Source organism: Pinus tabuliformis, chromosome Q (assembly GCF_031772625.1).
Source record: "Pinus tabuliformis cultivar Carrire ecotype Pingquan chromosome Q, CPIR1, whole genome shotgun sequence".
Taxonomy (NCBI): domain Eukaryota; kingdom Viridiplantae; phylum Streptophyta; class Pinopsida; order Pinales; family Pinaceae; genus Pinus; species Pinus tabuliformis.
The window spans coordinates 468,202,416-468,212,602 of record NC_142296.1 but is presented as its reverse complement, the minus strand read 5'-3'; positions in this window follow the sequence as shown (position 1 = coordinate 468,212,602).

The window sequence follows — 10,187 nt, the reverse complement described above, 5'->3', positions numbered from 1 at the left end:
CCTTCAAGAAGACAAGGACACATTCTACCTCTGAGAAAGTAGAAAAAGAGAAGCTACATGAAGATCATGGTTTGCTACAGGAGAGAGAGGGTTTTCTACAGGAGGGGTGGAGTCTGCTACAGGAAAAACACGGGAAGTTATAGGAGCATAAGATAAATCTACAAAAGGAATCCACCACCTAAAAGGAAATTGGGAAAGACCTACAAGGGCTCCAAGAGCCTAGCCCACAACCTAACTTGGGGTCCTACTGCAAATTTGTTGAAGGAGGAAGGATTATCCTTGAAAATTTTGCAATCCCACTCCTCTACGATCTACAGATGGAGAGAGGCAGAACCCATAGGTGGATGAAAATTTCCAAATCCAATAATATAGAAGATGTGGGCCTCATGGAGGAGAAATGTTTTGAAATGGGTAAGGAGTTAAGTGATTTGAGACTCAGGGAGTCTATTATGAAGGAGAAGCTATAAGCAGAAAACACAAGTTTAAGAGAGAGGCTGCAGGAGAAAGAAACACAAATTTCTACCATGGCAATTCTCTCTATGGAGGCCCTATAATGTAGGCATCCATCAAAATTCTTATGCTATCTTCCTCAAAGAACAGTGGTTGCAGTTCCAAATCAAAAATCTAACACAATATGGATCTCTTCCTTTTCAGGACTACATGCAGTTTATTGACTTTTGCAACCAAACTGATATGGAAGACAGGGAAAAGTTAGTTGAATTCTATATGCATAATCTCACTTTGACAAATCTGAATTTTTTGGATCCCAGATCAATATTGGGAGACATGTAGCTAATGGATTTAGCATCCTGGTTGACTCATGAGGAGATGAGGGCCTAGCAGGTGAAAAAGGTAATGGTAAAGGATGAGAAGGAAACCTTGTATATCAAAGTAGAGCTAGTGAGCCCTAAGGCTGTCATTAGCAATCATTGCCTCATCTCCAATGATGCTTCTTTAGCACCCAAATGCATTGCTACACAAGAGCAAGCCATTCTACACTTTGAAGACACATTTAGAATGTTGGCAACATAAAGTTTGCAAGCTTTCCATAGAATATGGCATGCCTTACCCCACATTCTACAAATCAGAGAATATCACTCTCCTGAAAGGCTAAGGAATGCCTTGGAGAGAACACCATTATACAAGAGAATCATGAAAAGGATGAAAATTAGATCGATAGGACTCAAACTCAGTGTAGTCTTACTACCAGGCTTACAAGAAGGAAGAGATGAATCATAAGAGCAAAGAGAGTGGACAAAGATAGAAAGGAATGTAGGTTTTTACCCACAATAGGGCACACCATCTAAGAAGCCTTGGGATGTCAAGGAGGCCACCAGGGCCATGAAATAGCTTCACATGGATGAATGAGTTTCTCAGAGGATGAGCAACACCTTTAGTAGGGGGGTGATGATGAGTCCCATAAATGGGTATATTCTGAAGATCATTATGCCATCCTCCAACCTTAAAAATATCCTTCTCTCACATTAATTCACATTTTTTGTTATATTATGCTTAGTAAGAGGAGTAAAATGTGTTTGTCATAGTATGTGGCTTAATGCAATTTAATTGCAGGAGAAAGAAGCATTTTTAAGGCAATTAATATGTAGGGGCTCGATGGAGACAACTGGGGGAGAATATAGGGGGTTTCCACCTCCTTAAATCCCTAACTCAATTTGGGATCATAACATCCTCTCTCACTAGTTCAAATTCATTGGCAGCTGAGTGACTCCTAGTCCAAGTGAAGCTCAGGAGGAACAAGATCCACCATTTACGAGATGAAGGAGGGAATCACTCCTACTTCCAAGGTACTTTCTATCAATTTCCCTTTTGTATAAATAAACAAGAAGAAAATATCATTAGGATTTAAATTTTTTGTGTAGTTAGGCGTAGTTATAGAGCTTGAAGCTTGAGATTGTCACTTTGAAATTTTATGTCATGTATGAGAGATTTACTTTTTTATAATGAGAAGTTGCATTTTAAGTTGCATATGAGTTAGTTTCATAGGGATAAGACCCTTAGGTTTGGGCCCAACCCAGAGGCTTTGGTCCCTCTTTTTCTACTTTTTTTTTTTTCTTAATTCCAATAAATTCATAGTTTCCTTCATTTCAGTATAGATTAAGCTATAAAAACATGTGTTTGAAAGCCTCTTCCTCACCTCTCTTATGGGAGAATGAGTGGAAGGATTCAAAACCTTAGTCCAAAAATATTGTGTTTATGATTTCTTGAAAATAGATGAATGTTAGTTATTTCTTTACATTTTCTTTCTGTAGCTTACACATCAGTGTAGTGATTATATTAGTTTTATGGCATAAAATAGATATTATTTAAATTCAACTCATCTTTCCCATCATAGGTTATCTCATTTTGTTAATGATCAATGGATCTATGCATGTGAATTATTGTAGGGTTGTGTTGATCTCCAGGGAAGGGAACCTTTACCACTTTCACCTTGGATTCCTTCATCTTCTCTTTCCACCTTCAATTTTGTCCCAAAACTTTGTTTCCATAAGTCATTTTTCCTAGTATACCATGAGAATTCATCCTAGTGCAAGACAGACCTATGAGAGGTCCCCATCTTGGTTACGGGGCTCAAACCAACCTCCCTTCATTTACTTAAACTTCTATACATCTATTTATGCCCTAAAGACATCATTTGCACCCTCAAAAGACACTTGGAACCCCTCCTATAGCATTACAACCCTCTTGTAGCAATACAGGACCTCCCATAATAGCCACCTATAGCAAGCCTGTAGCACCACTTTCCTTCATCATTTTTTATCCCCACTACAAATTTAGCTCATTCAAGATGAATAATGAACCCTAGCTGTGATTTGATGATCAAGGGAAGCTCCTAGGCCACTCCAACCATTCATTTTCTTCACTGCAAAACAAAGTAGAATTAGTTCCTTTTATCACAAGTATGATGCGAGTAGGCTACTAATTTTCAAGAAAGTATGAACTAGGTAGATGATACATGCAATTGTGATTGGTAGTTTGATGAATTATTCAAGATAAAATAACTTCCTTTCTGCAAGTAGATTTGGTAGTTTGATGGATTTTGCAAGATAAGATAACTTTCTTTCTACAAGTAGATTAGCCCTTGTTCTTTCATGAATTGATTATTTAGCATCTACAAGTTGATTAAATGGAATTTACACTTTCATAGGTAGAATTATATTTCTATTGTACCTTCATCAACAAGCTTTCATTTTAATTCAATAGGAGGAATGGTCTCTAAGAAATTTTTATATAATTTCATGACTGAGGGTGGAATTAGTGGAATCCAATCTGTTTTACATATAACAATATCACCTCTAAGGTTGTACAAACCATGGCTTGATAATTTGAGTTGAGGAGCCCTTGGGAGTTGCAAAATTCTTGGTGAAATACCAAGGCTCACCACCTTGTATGTCACCATGATGATCCATGGGATGTTCGTGATGAGTCATCATTGTTCATGGATGAAAAAGGGAAAAATAAATATGAACCGACACAAAATGATGACCGTTTAAATGTTGACAATGTGGATCTTTTAACAATGTGGCGAGAAAATGTTCATTGTTAACCAGTTGTCTCTTGACATGCAATTTTGAAATATATTGCAAAATATGCTTCGAAGGCAAAGAGAAGATCAGAAAGTTATCATGAAATTTTTACAAGAGTTGCTAGTGAAAGTGGATGTGAGGCTCGTGCATTATCTGCGTATAGAAGGTCCGTTGCTGAAACGCTTATTGAGCATGACATCAGAGCTCAAGGAACCTACCATATGTTGCTAAAGATACCTCGTATTGTCTGCAGTCACAAATTTTTCCCACTGAACATTGGGAAGAAAGTATACCAATATCTATCACTACATTCTAATGAAATTGTGTGTGGTAACAATTTTTTTTAGGTTTATGAAACCCAACCCCTGTTTTGGAACTTTTGTCCTTGATAGAAACAACAAGATTATGGAGTTTTCATGCCAGCTAGAGGTAACAACCATGGAGACCATGATATTTCCATGCTATTGTTCATGTTTGGCCGCAATTTTTTGTTGTTCCCGATGTTGATTCAGAAGAGCATGAAAATCTTTTTTGGACTGAGTTGCTTTTATACATGCCATTTCGTGACATTACTTCAGATATTGGGCTTTCAACTGAAACTATCATTGATAATTGGAGGAATTTTATATATCAAGTGTGGCATGTTAATCGAGCTCCTTTTTCAATTGATGGAATTGAAGAATATGTTGAGACCCTTGTTCATGAAGAAAATGTTGATCGAGATTTAGAAGAGTGACTAGTTTTTTCCCGAAGAGTCCCTCCAAGTAATGTAAACATTTCCAACCTTGAAAATCTTGGTAGAAGGCACTTTTATATTAATTATAATTGGTAGGACACAATGGTGTCAAATGTTATTGCAGAACAAGCTATCCATTTTATAAATTATGCACAGTCTGTGGGTTTTTTTAATTGTACCTCAATTGGGAACACAATTTTGTCACCTTCCTCTCTACTGTAGAAACAATGAGCTTCTTTTGAAATTGTTTTTCAAAATTTTGTTAATGGTGGAAATAGTGATCCTTTGAAAATGATTATTCAAGGAATCATCAGAATCGGGAAGTCGTCTCTTATTCATTGTATTTATCATGCTCTTTTTGCTTCGACAACATATATTAGAAGTCCATTGTTGTTTCTTGCTCCAACTGGTATAGTTTATTTTAATATAAATGACAAAATAATACACTCCACATTGAAAATTCTTATATAATATATGAAATTATTGACTGGGAAGGCTTTGGAAGTGTTTCAAGAATAAATGAGGTACATTGGCTATATTTTGACTGATGAAATGAGATTTTTAGGTCTGAGGCTATTCATACAGATAGATTCTCATTTGCGAGACGCCTTTACTAAACAAGGATTATGCTTTTGGTGGTAGGTGCATGATTCTTGTGGATGACCTTGCGTAGCTACCTCATATTAAGGATAAACCATTGTATGTAGGTAAAAAAATAGGGAAACTATTGTGGAAAAGCCTCAACATTGTTGTGACTTTGGATAAAATTTATAGGAATTAAGGAGATGATGTGAGACAAGCATATTTTTGCAGTCCTTTAACCGGGCCTTTTCTATCTAATTGGGATCTTCTTATGGCACGTGTTGATAGTTGCATACATCAACAAGAAAATAGTGTATTTTATTCTTCAATTCACTTGTTTGCAACGTATAGTCTCTTCAATTTGCACAATCAAAAAGTGCTTAAATAATTAAATTTTCCTATTACAAGATGTGTTGTAGATTGTACTAGAAGAACTAAAATAACCGACAATGATGATGATGTCTTGGAGTGTGAAGTGTTATTGTGTCATGGAGAGTGTGTCATTCTTATTCGTAATTTGTGAGTTGAGGTTGGGCTGGTTAATGTTGCACTTGGATATATTGAAGATATCTTCTTTGCACTTCGTTCAAATACACCGCAGCATCCACAGTTTGCTACAATTATTTTTGAAAAGTACACTAGTGTTCTATTTGACAGGGATTCCTGAACATTGTACCCCTAGCACTTGTCGTTAGAGGGAATATTATTAAATAGATGCCTTTGAAAATAGCATGGGCATTGACTATACACAAATCATAGCGAATGACTTTGCAATGAACCACTATAGATATTGGAGATAAAGAGTGACAGGGTTTGACATTTACAACTATATTAAGAGTGAAATCCATTGATGGTTTATGGATTTCACCACCTTTTTCTTTTCAACGTTATGCAAAAATGAATATAGTGAATATGTTACACTAAGGAAGAAATAGGAGGAACGATTGAATTCAATATCATTTTGAGGTAATTATTTTTATTATAGTTTGGTGCTTTGGTGCGATTTGAAATTAACATGCATATTTTTTTGTATTTGTTGTTGTTACTTGCAATAAATTATACGCACATCAAAAAGTTGTTTGTTCTATTTCTCAATGATTTGAATAGATTTGTTGTTAGTTAAAGTTAATATATTGAATAATTAGGAAAAAATACATGAGACCTTAATTTTTTGTTGTGTTGTTGTTGTTTAATCAGTTAAATCGTAGCTCTTTTTCTTTCTCTTGTTTTTGTTTCCAATGAAATTACATTTATGCGTCATTATTTTTTTTTGTGGATTTGCGTTTGATATTTTTCTTCAAGTATATATATATATATATATATATATATATATATATATATATATATATATATATAACTTTGTGTGTGTACTAATTTCAATTTTGTGCTTTTCATTGAAATGCAAAAATGGAGAATAATGATGTTTTCTATTATGCCTCAACGGTGCATGTTATTGCTAGAGCAACAAATTTTCTTGCATATATTTGGAAAAGTCTTGATAGAAAACTTGGCTTCCATTCTGCTTTTTCTTATGAGCATATTCGTGTGTTAGATGAAATGAAATCAGATGTAAAATACTTGTTGCTTGTGCACTAGAGGAAATCTGGGAGGAAAACAAGAAGCGACTAGTTGAAGAGTGTGAAGGGTCATGATCACTATGCTATTGATTTGAATTGTTGCTGCTTTTGTCATTGGTCTGCTTGTGTTTTGGAAGAGGCTCTTTAATATATGGCTTATGATGGAGTGTTTAAAGTTCAATTTCATAGTGGAATTCTTTGATGTAAAGACAACACAAATATTTTCTAATTTGAATTTCCTTTCTTTAGTTTCAATTTCAATGAAATCAATTTTTTTTCTCATTGTTGTTGTTATGTATAAAATTCTATATGACTGGTCTTCAAATTTCCTATTGTGTTGTTCTCTTTGAATCCAATGTATTCAATTTAGATGTGTTTTTTTCCTTTCCTGTCCCAACTTTGTGTTCAGTCAGAATACATATTGTTTAATTTTTCCATTTTTTTTCCTATGCTCCAATGGCAATGTTTCAGTTTAATTTTGTTCTCTTGGATTCATAATTGTTTGGGTTTTGTTGTATGGGCCCCTTTGGTTTTTTTATGTCTTTCATTTATGAAAATACTATTGAGTTTTATAGTATTAATGTTGGGGCCTAATGTTCTTGACATTTATATTAATAGTCTTGAGGTTTATACTATTAATATATTGATGTATTGATATTAATGTATCAATGCTTTAAAATTTATTAATTGTTTATAATGTATTGATATAAATGTGTTAATATTAATGTATTAATGGGTTTATCATGGTTTAATGGTTTATATTGTATTATTATTAATGTATTATATTAATGTCTTAATGGTTTGCAATGTGTTGATGTTCTATACGTTTATGATAATAACGTTAGGCTTTATGGTTGACCATGGTCCATCATTCTATTATACAAAAGATTGTATAAAAATGAAAATCAACAATGGCCAGTGATCTACTTGCACATTTATTAGATGGTGTATAATATTTTTTCATGGGGTTTATATATGTTGGGTTATATTGTTCCATAGGAATTAATCTTGTTTCCTTGGGTTAAATATTTTTCTCGTGCATTTATGATCCATTTGGTTTCTAGTATTAATTCATTTGGTTAATTATTTGCTTGGGTTTTCACTGTCAATCATCGTTGATGATGGTCGATAGTGGTCAAGCATGGTTGATGATAAATTGTGGTAAAAGATGGTCAATCATGGTCAACCATTGTCATAATATGAAAATTAGCCATGGTAGAATTATTGTTCCCTTTCATTTACAATATCAATCCCTTGAGTTTATTGGTGTAAGGGTTCATATTCCTAGGGTTCAAGATTATTCCCTTGTGTTTAATATTATTCCTTTAAGTTTATAATCCCTTGGTTTTTTTAGTATATATCCCTTGGGTTTATTCTTCACTTGGGCTTATAATATCAAGAATGTTTATTTTAAAATTTACAAAATTTATCTTGGGTTTATAATTCCTTGGTTTTTAATGTTGATCCCTTGTGTTTATTATTCCCTTGGGTTCATAATATAAATCATGGGTTCTTTGGATTTATATAGTTTGGGTTTATAATACTAATCCCTTCAGTTTAATATCATTCTTTCGAGTTCATAATCCCTTGCAATTTTAGTATTGATCCCTTGGGTTTATTGCTCTCTTAGCTTTATGATATCAATATCTTGGGTTTATTAATGTGAGGGTTCATATTCCTAGGGTTTATTATTGTTTTGTTGGGTTTATAATATCAATTGCTTGGGTTTATTATCCCTTGGGTTCATATTCCAAGGGTTTAATATTGTTCCCTTGTGTTCAATACTATTCCTCTGGGTTTATAATCCTTTCCTTTTTTAGCTTAAATTCCTTGGGTTTATTTTTCCCTTGGGCTTATAGTATCAACCATTTTTATTTTAGGGCTTATGATATTTATATTGGGGTTTGCATACCTTTGGTTTATATCGTTATTCCCTTGGGATTAATATTATTTCATTCTGGTCATAGTCCCTAGAGGTTTTAGTATTAATCCATTGGGTTTATTATTCTCTTGGGTTTATATCTTCAATCAATTGGGTTTATTAGTTAAAGGGTTCATATTCCTGGGGTTTAATATTTACCTTTTGTTTATAATATCAATTTATTGATAAATTCATATTATAAAAAAAAAGGGAACAACCGATATGTTAGAGGAATTGTCATCTAAATTGATTCCATGTTTTATAATTCACGTATTGCTTTAAATCCAAGATAATGTTGGATTGGCATTGCAATTCTTCAGCTGGTTAGAGAAATAACATATTTAGCAAATTATACAAGTTCACTTTACTTTGATTCATATATTGATAAGGGAAAAGTTGTACAATGATGCACGGGTTGTAATGGATCATTTCGTTATTGCATGCAAGGATCAAACCTCAATTTTGGGCATTTTTAGGGCATTAATTTCTACATATCTAGGTTATTCAGTACCTATAGTGCTTAACAAGATGAAAAAGACTTTTGCACAACGTCAAATGATGCTAGAAGTCATTGACATATCACAAGTCTTTGCAAGTGATGTTCATTGTTGCAATATGATTCTTAAAGCTTTAGATCATATGGAACAACTAGAATTAGTGATGGAAATATTTAAAGAATTGCAAGAAAGGGATTTTTTCCTACTAATACTTGGAATTATGTTGTTGAAACTTTTTGTTATAGGGGTAAGCTACTAGAAGCCCCCAAAATTATACAAGCCATCCATCAAACAAGCTGTGTTCTTGACCTTTGTACCTATGATTTACTTATTTATGGGCACTACAAGGAAAGTAGAGTGTCAGAGGCTCTTGATCTTGTGAATGATCTCATTTCACAAGGAGGCTTTGTGCCTCAAATTAAAACTTATAATGCACTTATCAAAGGTCTTTGCAAGATAGGTAATTTGAAGGATGCCAACTACCTCCTACAACAAATTCATCAAAGGAGAATGAAAAAAAGCTTTGAAATTTATAAAGTTTTAATTGAAACTAATTTTCAGAAGGGAATCATTGGAAATGTTACCGAGCTACACAATAAGATGCTAGAACATGGTCTTCTCCTTGACATGGATAGCTAAAGTTCATTCATTAACATACTTTCTAAGCTTGGAATGGTAGAGGAAGTGAATAATCTTATCTTTCAAATTTTATACTAAGGATTGGTTCCTACATCAATGATTTTGTTTGCAGTTGTGGAGATCAACTGCATAAAGGGAAATATTAAATAGCTAAACATAATCCATGATGAAATTATTAGAAAAGGTATAGTATTTAATGTTGTAACTTATACTACACTGATTGAAGGGTTGTATAAAGGAGGACAACTGGAAGAAGAAAATGAATGGTTTAATGAAATTCATGAAAGTGTTTTGACTCCCCAAAATAGTAGCTATGTCAAGCTTATATATGGACAATACACAAAATACTTAATTCTTCACTGTACTAATCATGCCATGAGATAGTTTTTGAAAAAGAGAACTACTCTTTTGTTGCATGTCTAGTTCTTTGATTACCATCCACTCACTATGGTAATTATGTATGCCACTGTAGTCTTAGAATATATGGATATAGCAACCCGTACAAACATCATAGTGTTAATCATACTTTCCTAAATAAAATACTTTCTAATTTAAATCATGACATGATCAATTGTCTAACGATAACAAGACAAGAATGATTTCCCTCTTATAAATACCAGATGGTGTAGGTAAATTTATTGAAGAAACATCGAAACACTAAATAATAGTACTACTAATAGTCAGCATTGT